Below are 14595 nucleotides of genomic sequence, written 5' to 3' on the forward strand. Positions count from 1 at the left end.
GACCACACCTCGTCTCATTCAGGCTTCCTCTGGGATCCTAGGAAGGCTTTGTGTGCCCATCCATATGTACACCAGGATCACAGCAGGGCATATGCAGGAAGATGACTTCCATTTCACAGCACATGGGGACAGGCACAATGAAGTACCAAAGGAGAGAGGCAGACACCTGGCAATGGGCTGCCAACAGGGATAGGCAGTCCAGTGGAGCAGGCAGGCTGAATGTCTGAATCTACTGTCTAGACCCTGGCTGGGCTGCAGGTCCCCATGGACACAAAATTCAGACAGACAGGATCACACCAGTGTAGTCCATAAAATTTTGCATATATCTTCATTGTGCTATACATTTGGCAAAAAAAGGGAAGTTATTGTCTCGAACTATAGGAACAGACTTATAGCCAGTGCTGAATCTTTTCAGCTGGTTTCTGAGGGGCAGAAAGATTATTTTCATAAGATGGTCTGTTTCTAGTTATCTTCCTGAGGCTGTCAGCCTGTGGTTTCCAGGCAGCTGTTGCTTCTGCTGCTTTTCCTTTGGTGGTATTATTTAACCTAGCTATTCAAAATGTTTATGTGCACTTCTTTTGTGCAGGATACTAACATTTCTCTGAAGAACGTAAGCATGAGACAAGAAACAGTGATTTCTAACAGCTCACAGCTCTGCTAAACTTCTCTGGAATTGCATGGGAGCAAGAAAAGACACATATCTAGCTCAAGGCCCTCTCCCTTCTGAATTCAAAGCCTGCCATAAACAATAAAAGCATTAAAACTTTTTCTAATGAAAAGGTGAGTAAATGCTTTGTAACACAGAGTATAAGGCAATAGGTGTGTATATATTACCATGTACTCTCAAAGGTTATCAACATTCCCTGTGAAGCTTCAGATTTATAAAATTTATCACACAACTGAATTCAACAAAAGTTTAGATGGAAAGCAAGGAGTTGCTAATTGGTCAGTAGTATTTTAGGAGCTAAATAGACTCCAGGAAAAGTCAGCCATCACTACAGTAGTGCAAGCAGACCTAAAAATAAACCATTAGGTCACAAATACAAAATTGCTGAGAGTCAGTAGCCTGAGGTAGGCAGCAGGATGCAGAACATCACCCACTGCACATGAAACACACTAATCGCTGCAGAGAAGCTCTCCAATAAAATAGTCCAGTGACTCAGGGTCCAGGAGATTTAATCTGACACCATTCCAGGGATATCAGCATATGACTTCAAACACTGCATTAAGAGATAGAAAGCTTAATGGCTGCTTTCTAGTTTAGTACAATGCCTGGTGATAATATTCCTGAATTTAGAACTCATAAAATATCTGTTGCCTCCAGCAGCAATATCTCAGTACTTTACTGAGATCAAATCCTTTACTGAAGTGTGTCAAATAGGTCAGAGGCAGATGACAGAACATGAGAAGGGGCACTGCCTCCATAAAAGCATTTATAAGAAACAGAATATATAAGGCCAGAAGAGATACGTGGAAGCACAGATATTCATGGCTCTAAAAGACATTTTCAAGCCTCCTAAATCTTTGGTCATATATTCTATCCAATATTTTCAGAAATTGAAGTAAAACCAGGCTAGCAAACATAGGTAGATGAGGAAAGCTGAAGAAAGCTACCAAGCACATATGAGAAAATGGAATGCCACTGATTTGGCCCTACTACCTTCGTTCAGTGAAAGGGTCAGGCAGCAAAGAGGCCCTCACTGGCCAGCTCCTGGAAACTCCTGGCTCTTTTGAACAGGACATTTTCCTAGTAGAGTAAGCAATCTCGTTTCACATCCAGATCTCTTTTACCTTCAGGTGATGGTGCTATGCAGCAGCAAACAAGCAATTCAAGTAACACTACTCCTTAATCTTGGACACCAAACCTTTATGTAAAAAAAGGTTGAGACTATTAACCTTTGGAGCCTGAGCTCCCGCTAGAAATTAATTCTGCTTTGCAGCCCATCTTTGTATGAAAACTACTTAGGATTTGAATATTTACAACAGTAATGGCCTTTGAAGTTCAGTACTTAAAGGCATTAGGTTATGAAAATATATTACCCTGAAAATATGAGAACAATGGACCTTACTTGCTCATTATGTATGTTTTGTCTAATAACTATGGAATAAACCTCACCCAGCTGTGTTTGACTGAGATCAAATGTAATAAAAAACTGATAATAAACACTGAATTGCTATAGAAGAATGTGAGCTGAAGTTCTCCTTGCTCGAATAAACTGAAATCAAGACTACACTTTACACTACACTTGTAGAATTTGGAAGTAAAAATTTGAGAGATCCATGAAGATTAATCTGTTATAATTCAACAATCTTTTATACTTTTAAACAAGGCTCTACAAAACAAGGTCACAAAGGACATTCCTCATTATTCATTAAAGCTGCTATTTCCTTGTATATGGTACTGCAGGGTGGAGTACAACTACTTTCTGCAAATCAACTGAGAAAGCTATCAGAATACAATAAAATTCAAATGTGTATTCTTATCAGATCCTTCCCTAAGAGCTAAATATTTTCCTTTTGACTTCATTATATCAGATAATTTAATTCCGAGGAAAAAGTTTTACTACTCAGTATTCACTTTGGATTTTGTCTCTGAGTAGTCTGCTATTCTGCCATTTTTATATTGTAGTCCCTATTGAAGTGCTGGCACATGCTACCAGTTTTTTGTTCCATGAGCTACATGTGAAATGATGGCAGCTCACCACTAGGTGAGCTATCCACCACAGCAGCAGTAGGTGGACTAGGTTTAGGCCAAAGGAAAACAGGAGATTTCTTAGGGTAGCAACCTTCCTTCTTTTGCTCCTCCAGCCAGAAGGCTTACTGCTCTGGAAACTCTCACTGGCACTCTCCAGCCTGCTGCTCCTTAGGGACAGGCGGAAGCAGAGTCCACTTGCACCAGATTATTGGTTTCCTTTTCCTCCCTGGACACATCCCAAGCACAGATGACTGGAAATATGTAGACACATTCTAGCTATTTTCAGGTCTCTTACTTTGCTGTAGCTTCCCTAGACCAGCTCTCTTGACCTCTGCTGGTTTTCCAGTTCTTGTTCCACTGAATGCCCTCTAAGCCTGAGCTGGTCACCCCAGACACAGGAAGAAGGAGAGGACAAAATTCATTCCAATCTGCTGAGAAAATCTAGGATAGCCTTGGCTAGACTGATCCCAGGTGATATGGTATGTAAATGCAATCTGGACATTTTCTACCCCAACAGTCACATGAATTCTGTAAACACAGAAAATTCTGAATGTGGCTATTTAAACTTACACCTATTATACATATATAAACTGAATTAGTTTAATTATCATGCTCTTAAGTACAGAGGTGCTTCAGCATATATTTCCTACTTCCATATGCCATGAATGCTGGCAGCACAGAAGCAGGGGTTAGTGGGTTATGACCTTACTCATTAAGGTCTGTGGGCCAGGGCAGGTGACTTCAGGAAGGCATGGAGTGAGATATGTCTTATTTGAAAGAATGCATAGAAAATAATTATATAGATTCATGAAATTTCCACAAAACCAATTTAATCCTCTTCTGTATTATTTTTATGAAAAAAAAATAGTGATAGAAAGATTTAAAACATTTTTCAGTCCCTTTGTCTATATTTTTCCTATAGTTCAATATTTAGTAACTTGTCCCGCTTCATTCTACATCTTCTTGCATCTTAAGCAAGATGAATTTGCTGCCACTTCCCTTAGAGAAATATTCCATAACTTGCAATTTCGCACTTGCCAGGAAATTTTCTCACACCAGCTTGCATGTTTCCTGTATTAATTTTTTCCAGTTCTGCTATCAATATCCTCATCTACTACTTTTAGCAAGAGAGCGCTGAAAATTGTTGTTACTACCCTTATACTATTCCAATAGCTGTGGGATGCCCCCAGTACTGGTGCAATCTAACAAAGATCCCTGCCATAAAGAAGTAAAACACATGAATAAAACACATTATGGCAATCTCATGAGAATTCATTACACATGAAACATTTCCTCTCTTTTTCAGTGACACATAGATGCAGCCAATGTTTGCATTTTGAAGTGCAGAAGAAGTGGGCCTTTTGGGTTTGACTACAACTGGTGAGCCTACAACTTTGTGTAAAGTGTGAAAACTTAACTGAGAAAATCAGTTTACCAAAATACAACATGGTTGTTAATTGTAAGGGCAACAGTTGCAGCTGGACTTTGGTGAATACAGCAACATCCACAACATCCATAAAAGGCAAGGCATTTCAAATGGTCAAAACTGAGCAATATATTTCCATGGGGTTTACTGTGTTTCAGTTCTGAATTTAAAAAAATGAGAATTTTAAATTTTCTCTAAATGTAATAGAAAACTTGTCACATGTAATTTGAACATTTGCTAAAGCCGTAACTTTTTGTTCTGTCATAATATCTTTTTTTTTCCTTGCTGTAATGTTATGATTCATAATCCTATGTACTGGTTTTTAAGTGTTATTTTAATTTTTAAAAAAATCTAAATTACTCCATTCCTTATTCTGTTTTGTATAAGTATGGACGTGTCTTAATCCAAGATTTTGCTGTCTTTGTAACAGCATTTCCCTACAGGAGAATATTCTATTGGAAAATTTTCAAGTACAATTTTTTAATGCATAAGCCATTCTTCTTTATGCAACTAACATATCAAGATTAACAAGAGAATTTTGTTGTTTTCCTGAAGCAGAAATTCTCCTTTAATTGCCCATTGCTCAGGTGTATGATTCAGTGCCTAAAACTGAATCAGGTAATTTTTACATAATTTGCACAGTTTGCCAATAATATGGGTGTGAACAACTAAAGAAATCCATTAACTCCCTGTAAGTGCTGGAGTCATTAATTTTTACAGGTGTGTACTCATCAAAAATATGAGATGAAAAATCATGATTCCTTAAGTAATATTTTTTAGATAGCTTGCTTTTGACCATACTTTCCATTGTGTAATTTAATCTTAAAAGTTTGTGCAATGTGATGTGTTTCAGAACTCTGAAAATAAATTCCTAAACAAAATATTGAATGGTGCTGCTTTATCTGCTGTTCCTAATTGTTCAAAGCAAAACAATTGAACAGAGCGGGACAGAATCCAGGAGCTGATCACAGAAATGTAGTGGACAGTTGTTCTACATGGAAATCCTCAGCGTGGCTTGCCTAAAAATATTTACTATATTTTTGCATTAAACATTTACAAGGTTAGGTTTGGGGAATTTGCTAATCAAGCTTATACTGATAATCTAATTTTTTTTTTTGGTCCACATATATACGGTGTTTTGAAAGAGGGCTGTGGAACTACACCAAAGGGTAACTACTTATCTAACCTGCATCTAGAGGAGTGGCAGAGGCAAATGTTGAAGTGGAACCATTAAGGCACAACAAAGGGACATGGTTGTCACAGGGATGTGATACTATCCTCACGTTAAACATTCCCAGTCATGGGAAAAAATCTCGTCAGTTCAGTCCGACTTTGATCACTGCCTTTCCACCGAGGGCCTGCCCCAGCACTGCATGCTGAGTACAAGCCTGACTGGGCTCCTTCAAAGAGATCCTAGTGGAGGATGTGGCTGCCTGTTCTGGGTTAAAATCACCTTCTGAATTACCTTACCCTAAGACTATTCATTTGAAATGGTATGATTACAGGAAAAGTTGCTTCAGGAATACTGGCTTGCCTGGGGTTTCCTAAGGGCAGATTTTTAAGATGAAACTATAAAACAGTAAAAGGCTATTGAGCAGTAAAAGATTATGGAAATCTACACCCTCAAAAATAAACCAGTTTCAAAATGTCTCACTAGTTCTTTTACTCAAGGACATAATAGATGGGAGTCCTTTTATAGATCTTTTTCTCTGTGCAGCACATGCTTTGTAAACTTTCAGCTGGACTAGATTAATGGGAATAGAAATGAAGGACAAATCCTTGTCTCTGAGTCAGCAGGATCATCACATATATTTAATTCCAAACACCTGATTCCCTCTAATTCAAACCTTAAAGCATGAAGGATCAATAGTTCATTCATGACTGATTGTTGCTAGTAATACTGCACAACAGACAGCTTTCATGTTGTTTAAGTATTATTTCATATCCATATATATATATCTGAGATACGCCAGAGACTTTAAGTGAGGATTTGGGGGTTTTTTATGCCCTTCTACCTCATGACACTAAAATGTGAGAGCATGGTGACACAGAGTATCCAAATGAAATAGCACTGCAGTATCAAATAGACACCAGCAGGTTTGTAGCCAAAAATTACAATGAAAAGAAGAATGTTTAAATTTCAAAATAATGTGGAAAATACAAATCAATAACTGTAATGTAAGAAAAAGGAGAGTAGATACACTGAAATCAGGAAAACCAGAGCCACAAGTAAGAAGATAAGAGGAAATAATTCAATTGTGTGTGTTTTTTTCTAGAATATGCTAGAAAGTAAACTGTGGGTACTGGAGAAAATGTTGAGCCAGATATTAATTAAACAATACAGAAAGAAATTTGGAACATTCATGGGAAATTAAATGTATCTAAGGGGTAAAAAGAAAACTGTAAGCACATCCAAGAAATCAATAAGAGAGACCAAAATCCCACAAAGAAATATGGGAGTGATAACACTTCAGGCTAGGAGAAGGTGATGTAGTATAAAGATGACCTTAGCAGAGGACACTAATAGAAAACACAAAGTCACATTATCCCAAAACCATGAGGGCTCTAATGCACTGAGTCCAAAACCTCTCTAGACACATGACACAGAGCAAGACTGAATTGCTGGCACACAGAAGTCACAAAGCTGAGGAAAACTTCATCCCAGTGCAGAAATCTGTCTTTGAAGTGAAATTTCTCCTTAGCTCTGTATCCAGAAAAAGATAAGATTGCTCCAGTTCCAGTCTTTAATTTCTTTGTGGATGTCCAGAACAATATCAGAAGTGGTGGCTGACTCAGACAAACTCTCAGTTGTGTGGTATTCTAATTTTAAACATTCTGCTATTCATTCTGTGATCACATCATGAGATCACACATGGAATCTTGTTTATCACAATTTTATTACACTGGGAATTTTGGATCTGTGGCTTCCTAGTGTGAAATTCATTCATCTGTTTTAGACTGCCTGAAATGCTCTATGTATGAAATGCTCTATGGACTCCTCCTTGACCAGGGAGAAAAATAAGCAGTCCTAAAGAATCAGTAATTTTATCTACTTCAGACATCTCTAGAAGAGACAGAACACATCCCACATGTGTCAGCAATGCTCCATTAACTGCAAACAGGGCTACAGGTGAGTACCTCAGAGGGAGATTTCTGTGATGCAGGTGTCTCTCTCTTTGAATGGAAGTGCCAGCACTATGTGAATTAAGTGAATTTTCTAACAAACAACGATTCATTACAAGAAAAGTAAATGTGAATTGCCTGTAGATAACCTGGGGGCCAATCAGATTTCATTCCAGTTGGAAGGGGAGCACAATTTAATTGAATTTATTGACTAACAGAGAGCTGAAAAGGCTGTTTCTAAGTCCATCTGTTAAGGATTATTTATCAAGTTGAAACCAAGTATGAAAATATTTTTCTTCAGATATGATCACTGCTTTTCACAGAGACAAGAAACAATTTGAATTGGAAAAAGGAGGTAAAACAGCTGGGACATAAATCCTGGCCCAAGCAGTACCACACAGACAACAAGAGTATGCAGCCAAAGCCAGGCAGGTGGTGAGGGGTCTCCTTAGCCAGAAACTAACCAGAATCCATCATAAGTATCATGACCATTTCCAACTTAATATTCAGTTTGCATCAATCTGTGTGTCATCCTGAAGATGTTATTTCACTTCCCTGAATGCCTTTCCTCTGCTTGCCAGGCATCAAAGACCAGAATAGGAGATTCGCAGGACTGAACCGGATGCTGTCCAGAGTAACCATCAGAAGTGAACACAGTTACTGTTTCTGCAGCTACTTCTATATTTGCCAAAATTAATAAAACTACTAGCCTGGGTGTCTAATAAAAGGTACATCACTGTTTGGTGCAAGGGTACATCATACTGGAAGTTTCAGATCCCTGCTGGAGGTAGTGATACCTAACAACAAGACAATTTCTAACCCACATGGCATGAACTGTATGATGAGCTTCATTAAAAAAAAATAAAAAGGTTTAGAAGCATGCTTCAAAGAAATTTGGGAAGCAGCAGCGAAATATTTGGTATGATCACATCTGTGAAGAGCAAGGTCCATGTTTTAATCCTCTCCTCCCTATTTCCACTCTCCTGCTAAAAGGGAAAAAAAAAAAAAAGGAAACAAAGAACAAGAGAGAAGGGGGAAAAAGACCTAATGCCAGAAAACCTTTTTGAAGTATTTCTTCTCTTGATTAAGAGTTCTCAGTTTGGCAAGACCTAAATCAAGATACATCAAAGAGGGTTCAAAATAAAGAGCAGCTGAATGAAAATGTATGAGATGACAGAAAGAATAAACAATAATAAGTGTGCATATGTTTAAGTCATCTGAAAATGATTGCAACAATGTGTTAAATATCCAGAAATACACATTAAAATAGCAACATAATTCCCTAAAGGGAAAAGATCTGCTTAAATCTTAAATAAATCTTGTTTACACCAAACTGCATCTATTCTTCCCTTTGTGTTATGACTTCAGGAGCTTTCCCATCCTCTCTTTTTGGTTATGTATAATGGGAAAACCACTACTGTTCTTGCTCAGATTTTCTGCAGTGTCAGTGGGTTTCTGGAGGTAAATATACTGGCAACATAGCCAAAACAGAAACCTCCACCAGTTATAACCCATATGGAGGAGATGAAACAATGGCTTATACATATCTTCTGTTTGATGGCATTTGTTTTCCTCCAGTTGAAAATCAGGGGGGTTTTAAATGTTTGAGAGAAATTATTTGCAATTTGCTGCGTGATGCTTGGGGGTTGAAGACAAGACCAATGGAAACAGATGCAAAAGGGAAATATAGGACAAAACTCAGGAAGGTAATAGGCAGCAGAAAGCACTATGAGAATAATAACATAATGGCATCAGTTTTGGTTTCCATTTTCAAATTCTCCACAATCTGGTACCTATGGAAATAATCTACAACAAGACATCACTAACAAAGTTACCACATATTTTAACTAGGAATATCTCAGCTTTAAAATAATCGTGTGTCTTATGTTCCACTCAATTTCTTTCAGATGAAAAACCTTGAAAATAAATTTTAAAAGAATGCAACTCTTATAAAACTATTCTTGATGGATGTTATTAAGATAGATGGCTCTCTTTAGTACTGTGACTTTGTACTACCTGTGTTTCCATTGTGGCGCTGTGAACACTTTTGAACAGCACAACCATAGCTGTATTTTAGCAAGGTGACAGAACAATGGCTTTCTCTCTGTTGAATTTTTTCAAGCATTCAAACTCTAGGAACTGTTGCAGTAAATTGTTAGCAGGTAGCTAAGAAGTTGAGATTAGTTTTGGCTCTGGTATTATCTGGCAGGCTATCATTATCAGTCACTAATGCCTTTCATGAAGTGGATAAAAGGTCCAGGATATCACTCATGTGGGTCTTCTAAAATGCCCTGAGGTTTTCTGTTTTGGTTTGGGTTTTTTTTTATCTCTGAATGTGACAAAATGTGGCAGACAGGAGGGCACCACAGAATACTTCTTAATCATTTCACATATGTTGAACACAAGGTGTTTAAAAGATAAGGCTGTGGAAATCAATGCATATATAGATGCTTTTGTCTTACCCTGTGCCAGAAAGTGTAGCACACTTACTAATGCTGCAACTCTACACAGGCAGCCAAGTGCAACTTACTTGAATTTACATTGCTACAGTTTATAAGGAAGCATACTGGATATATTTGAAAACATGAAGTGAGAATTTTGAAATGAGTGCCAATTTTGCTTTCTGAACCCAAGCAAGCAACAGGGAGTTCTAAGTGTGGAATACAGCACTGTCTGTACTGGTGTATGATGCTTCACAATGTACCAAGCTAAAATATACCCTCCTTGTTTACTCTTATGCAATGAGAAGTCCACAAAGCAATGGATGGGATTCTGTAGGCTGACTGAAACTAGATCGTATCTCATGTTCTCTCTCTCTTACTTTCTGGTACTTCTTACCTAGCAAATTTTATAAAATAGAGGTGGGATCAGACATCTGTTGTCTCCAGTTATAAACCATCTCTTTTGCTTACTTTATACTGCTAGATGACCTTTAGTCATCTCCAGTCTAAGGCAAAAACATCAGTGGCCTGAGATCAGCTGAAGTAGGGAGTCCTAATTAAGTAACCACCTAATCCCTTCTCTCATCTTTCTGCACACCCACTAGAGACAAACCTAATGATGTTGTAGGATAATGGGATCTGCCTTTAATTGTCTATTGTTAGTACAGATTAGGCTGCCTACTATAATGTGAACATGTTCCTGTTGAGTAGCCCTGTAGATAGCCAAGCCCATATCTCAGCAAACCAGGAATGCAGCCAAATGAAGAAGCACCTTCCCAGAGCAGGCAAATAACCTAATAGCCAAATAACTGCAACTCTAGTGAGAGCAGCAAAAGCTCCCATCTGTGAGTCTACCCAGCCCTAATTGGAACACATTGCACTTATTTTTTTCGTAGTCTGCTACTCATCTGCCAATTCTGCAAAGTCCTAATTCTACTTGCTGTGTTCATAGGTGTGCTCTTGGCCCTTCTCAGCTTTACAAAGCTCCTTTTGCAGCTTCTTCTCCATTCTGCCTTTCCTTTCTCCCTGCCCTGCAATGAAGCCAGAAACTCCAAGGAGTGTCCTAACACCTCTTGGATCAGTGTTCCAATAACTTTTGCCCTTCCTGATACTGCCAACAAGGGGGATGTATCTCTCTCTACCTGGTCATTTTGAAGCTTATCTGAGAGAAAATAGTTAGAAAAGGTACTTTCTCATTTAAAAAACTCATCACAATATTTAGGAAAATAGCCTCCTGCCTTGAAACTGCCAGAGCCTAGTGTGTACTGATTTTCTGTTTGCCCAAAGCCCATTTGACCTGTGGCTGCATTCTCTTCATCTCAGTTACATCCTCCAATGAGGCCCTTCTCATTGCCTTCTCCCCATCAGGTCCCATCTCTTATCTTCAGTGTCTTCAGGAGATCCTTCTCACTAATTTATCAACCTTCGTAACCAAACCTCAGCTTTTCTAATACTGATGAAACCAAACCTAAAAAGTCTGTCCAACCCCATTGCAGCACAGAGATCCCATCCTCCTTTTGTGGTCATCCAGGTGTTACACCCCTTTCTTGCTCCACCGGCCAGCTCTGTCCCCATGAGGGGCATGGCTCAGAGGAACATGGCTCAGAGGAACACTCCTCTGAGACGGGACAATGAGGTACCCAGTTAAGCCACTCTAAGGACAGCAGCACAACCAACCCATTGTAGCTGTGCTGGGAATTTCACCAGCTCTGCAACCCTTATCTGGTAAGACCTTCAGGGCACAGACTGCCTGCTCTGTTTGTCCTCTGCACAGAGGAGGCCTCAGGTCTTGTAGCATCAAAAGTAATTTGTGTGGGTAATTCCTTTAGATACATCAGTACAGGGCATTAAAAACCTTTCTAGGTTTCTAAAAGGCTAAAGGGAGACAATTATTTAACAAAAGCAATTCTCCTGTGGCTCAGCCTGTAAACACATTAACTTCAATATTATTCTGTTAAAGAAAAAGACTCTACTCTTACATTTGTGAGTAGTTTTCTGCCTTCTGTGGGACTAGTCACATTCATAAAGCTAAATAGGTCTCTGAATATCTCTTCAGCGTCAATATTCATAACTTCTGATACATTGACATTTAAAGACTATATTAACATTCTCAGCACTGCAGGAAAATGCTAGGTCTTTCATATTTGTATTAAATATTTGTTTTTATTGGCCAAGTTCTAATGAATGGGTTAAAATACTAGGAGATGAATTGATAAAGAATTTATTTCATTTAAATCTGGAAAAGTATTTTAGAAACATTCTAATAACATTATATTAATCCCAAAATGTATCTAGAAGGATGTCAAAGGTGAACAATATTAATAAATATAAAGAAATCATGAAGAAGGTTAGGTGTGTACAACTGAGAATAGTTTTGGAAAAAAAAATAACTTTCCAAGTTTGCATTCTGTCAGAAATAATTTTTTTTTCAAAATAAATTGTGCTTCTCACTGCCAAGAGACCAACATTATGTGTGAAGAGGAATCCATCAAGTACAGTGCTCACAGCTGTGAATACTAATGCTGGATGAATGACCGTACACATAGCTGTAGGTCTCACTGGACCCATCACGTTGTTCCCTATTTGTAATAGTAAATCAAATTCTCTGTCCAAAAAGAGTCACCACTTACTGCTAAATGGAGTCATATGATTGTTTCTTAGCCACATGGTATTGACTTCTGTTCACTAAATGGCTGACCTACATTCAGGAGACACGCCTGAGAAAATCACTGAGTTTCAAATTCCACAATGAAAATCAACAAGAAAGCTTTTTAAGAACAGAATGTGAGAGAGCAAGCTTATTCATGAAAGAAATGCAAGACACTTGGGATATTTTTGTCCAAGTTCTACACTAACACTGCCATATATTTCATTGAATTGTTACAGATGACAATTTTTTAAGCTCTTGCCATCTTCTCCCTGTCTACAGAAATAGAGGGAGAGACTTGTCAGTTCTTCAGTATTTTACGTTCATTTTTCTCTTATTATGTAAGCAATTCACCAGCCTTCTTTCTCTGGCACTTCATGGCTTCCTTGTCTCCCCTTTCTAATAATTGACCCATGGGATAAATACTTCTCTTTCCTCCTAGGCTTTTCCCCATGGCATCCTATTTATGTCCCTCAAGATCATCTTCACATCACCAGATCTGTACAGATTAGTTACAAGAGTGTGGTGGTCTTGGACTTGAAATGTTTTTAAAACAAGTCCAGATAAAAAGCAATTTTTTAAGTGAAACACGCTTTCGTTCGTGCAACATGGTTCTCTATATGGTTGACAACAAGCAGATGAAAATACTATTCAGCAATACATTATTGCAAGTGTGCTTCACCTGACACAGATTCTCAGCTCTAATACTCACCATGATCTACAAATAAATATTTTCATACTCCTTTTTTGGTTCCCTGAATCTGCCAACGCCGCAGAAACAAAGGTCTTCTAAGCATCCACTCAGTCTCCCTTTTCAGCAGTGGCTTTAGCGGCTCACTGAGAACCTCTTCCAGCTAACTTTGCAGGTAATATTTTCTGAGGTCTTTATCATTCCAGGAATAGAAAAATTGTAAGTAGGACACACAGCTTCAAAACAGTCCAAAAATCACATTTTTTTTTCTGCAAGATTAACCGCTAAGAGGAAAAACATCTATAACCTCTCACTTCTTGAGAGCTCCCTGCTGTAACAAATATGATGAGCTCATTAGGTTAATATCAGAAATATTATTTTGCTTTAAAATATTTGTGAATATATGAGGATGATAGAAGTGATCATTTATTGTTTTCTGATCAAAGAGGTTTTAAAAAGTTGCAATATCAATGTAAAACTGAAGTCTGTACCCTGGAATACCAGTTACGATGCAACTCAAAACATGTATTTGTTATACAGAGAAAACCAGGAGCCAGGAAATGTCAGGATGGAAACTTGTTAAACACACACATCTAGGTAAATATGCCTTTGGATAGTGTAATAAATTGAAAGTGGAATGTATTTTTTTAGTAAACACAGCATTCAGCTAGAATTTGAAATTGTCATTCTCAAAATGTTGGCTTAAAATGCACCAAAACCAGAAAACAATAATAAATTGTTTTTAAAACAAATAACAACCAGAGTGCTAACCCATGTATGGGAAACAATTTGGGTACTCTGACATCAATAGTTTTCTCCTGAACTAGAAAAGATCTCTGGAACTGGGGAAAAAAACAACCCAAACAAAACAAAACAAGCAAAAACGTGTTTGTAGGGTGGCCTACAGAAGGAGGAAAACAGGGACTCCTGGACAACACTCAAATAATGGTGCTAAAATTCTTTAGGCGTTTGCTAATGGCTGATGGACAGGGAGAGGGATAGAAAAGACCTGACTGAGGCACCAGACCCATTTTGCTACCCTTCTGCAGAATACTGTAAACCAGAAGTTTTTTTCTGGTGCCCCCAGATTTAAATCTCAGACTGCCATGATATATGTTTACTGAAATAACTGAAATAATTATTAAAATAAAACCAGAGCAGCTCAGAAATTAGAAATTCAGTAGAGCTACAGCAGCTGTGAACATGCAACACTCTTTTGTAAACCCTTCATTTGGTATTTTGCTTTCCAAACATCTTTTTCAGTCAAAGTACTTTCTGCATCTGTTCTCCATCTCTGGCATTATAAAGGTGTCCCCTTGAAAGGCTCCATTTACTTCAATAATCCACTCCTTCTTCCCCTGAGGTGCTTCTAACCCTCTTGAAATATCCTCCAAAGTGATGTGCTGTGAAATGAAACATTCCCAATGAGATTTCAAAAACCATTGTCAATCTTTCCAAATATGAAGCTTTTTTCTGGTGTCTTGAGTTTGGGTGTTTTTTTTAATATCGAGGTCTGCATTCAAACTTGGAAATATAAACAGAAAAAAAAGTTTAAAAACCACCTCCACCTCT

General features: G+C 38.0%; 1 long non-coding RNA gene across 3 annotated transcripts in view; it reads right to left on the reverse strand.

Annotated features, from left to right (window-relative positions):
* The window catches only part of LOC119708777, a 137475-nt gene that overhangs the window by 40158 nt on the left and 82722 nt on the right, over positions 1–14595 (reverse strand). The window lies entirely within an intron of this gene.

Source organism: Motacilla alba, chromosome 1A (assembly GCF_015832195.1).
Source record: "Motacilla alba alba isolate MOTALB_02 chromosome 1A, Motacilla_alba_V1.0_pri, whole genome shotgun sequence".
Taxonomy (NCBI): Eukaryota; Metazoa; Chordata; class Aves; order Passeriformes; family Motacillidae; genus Motacilla; species Motacilla alba.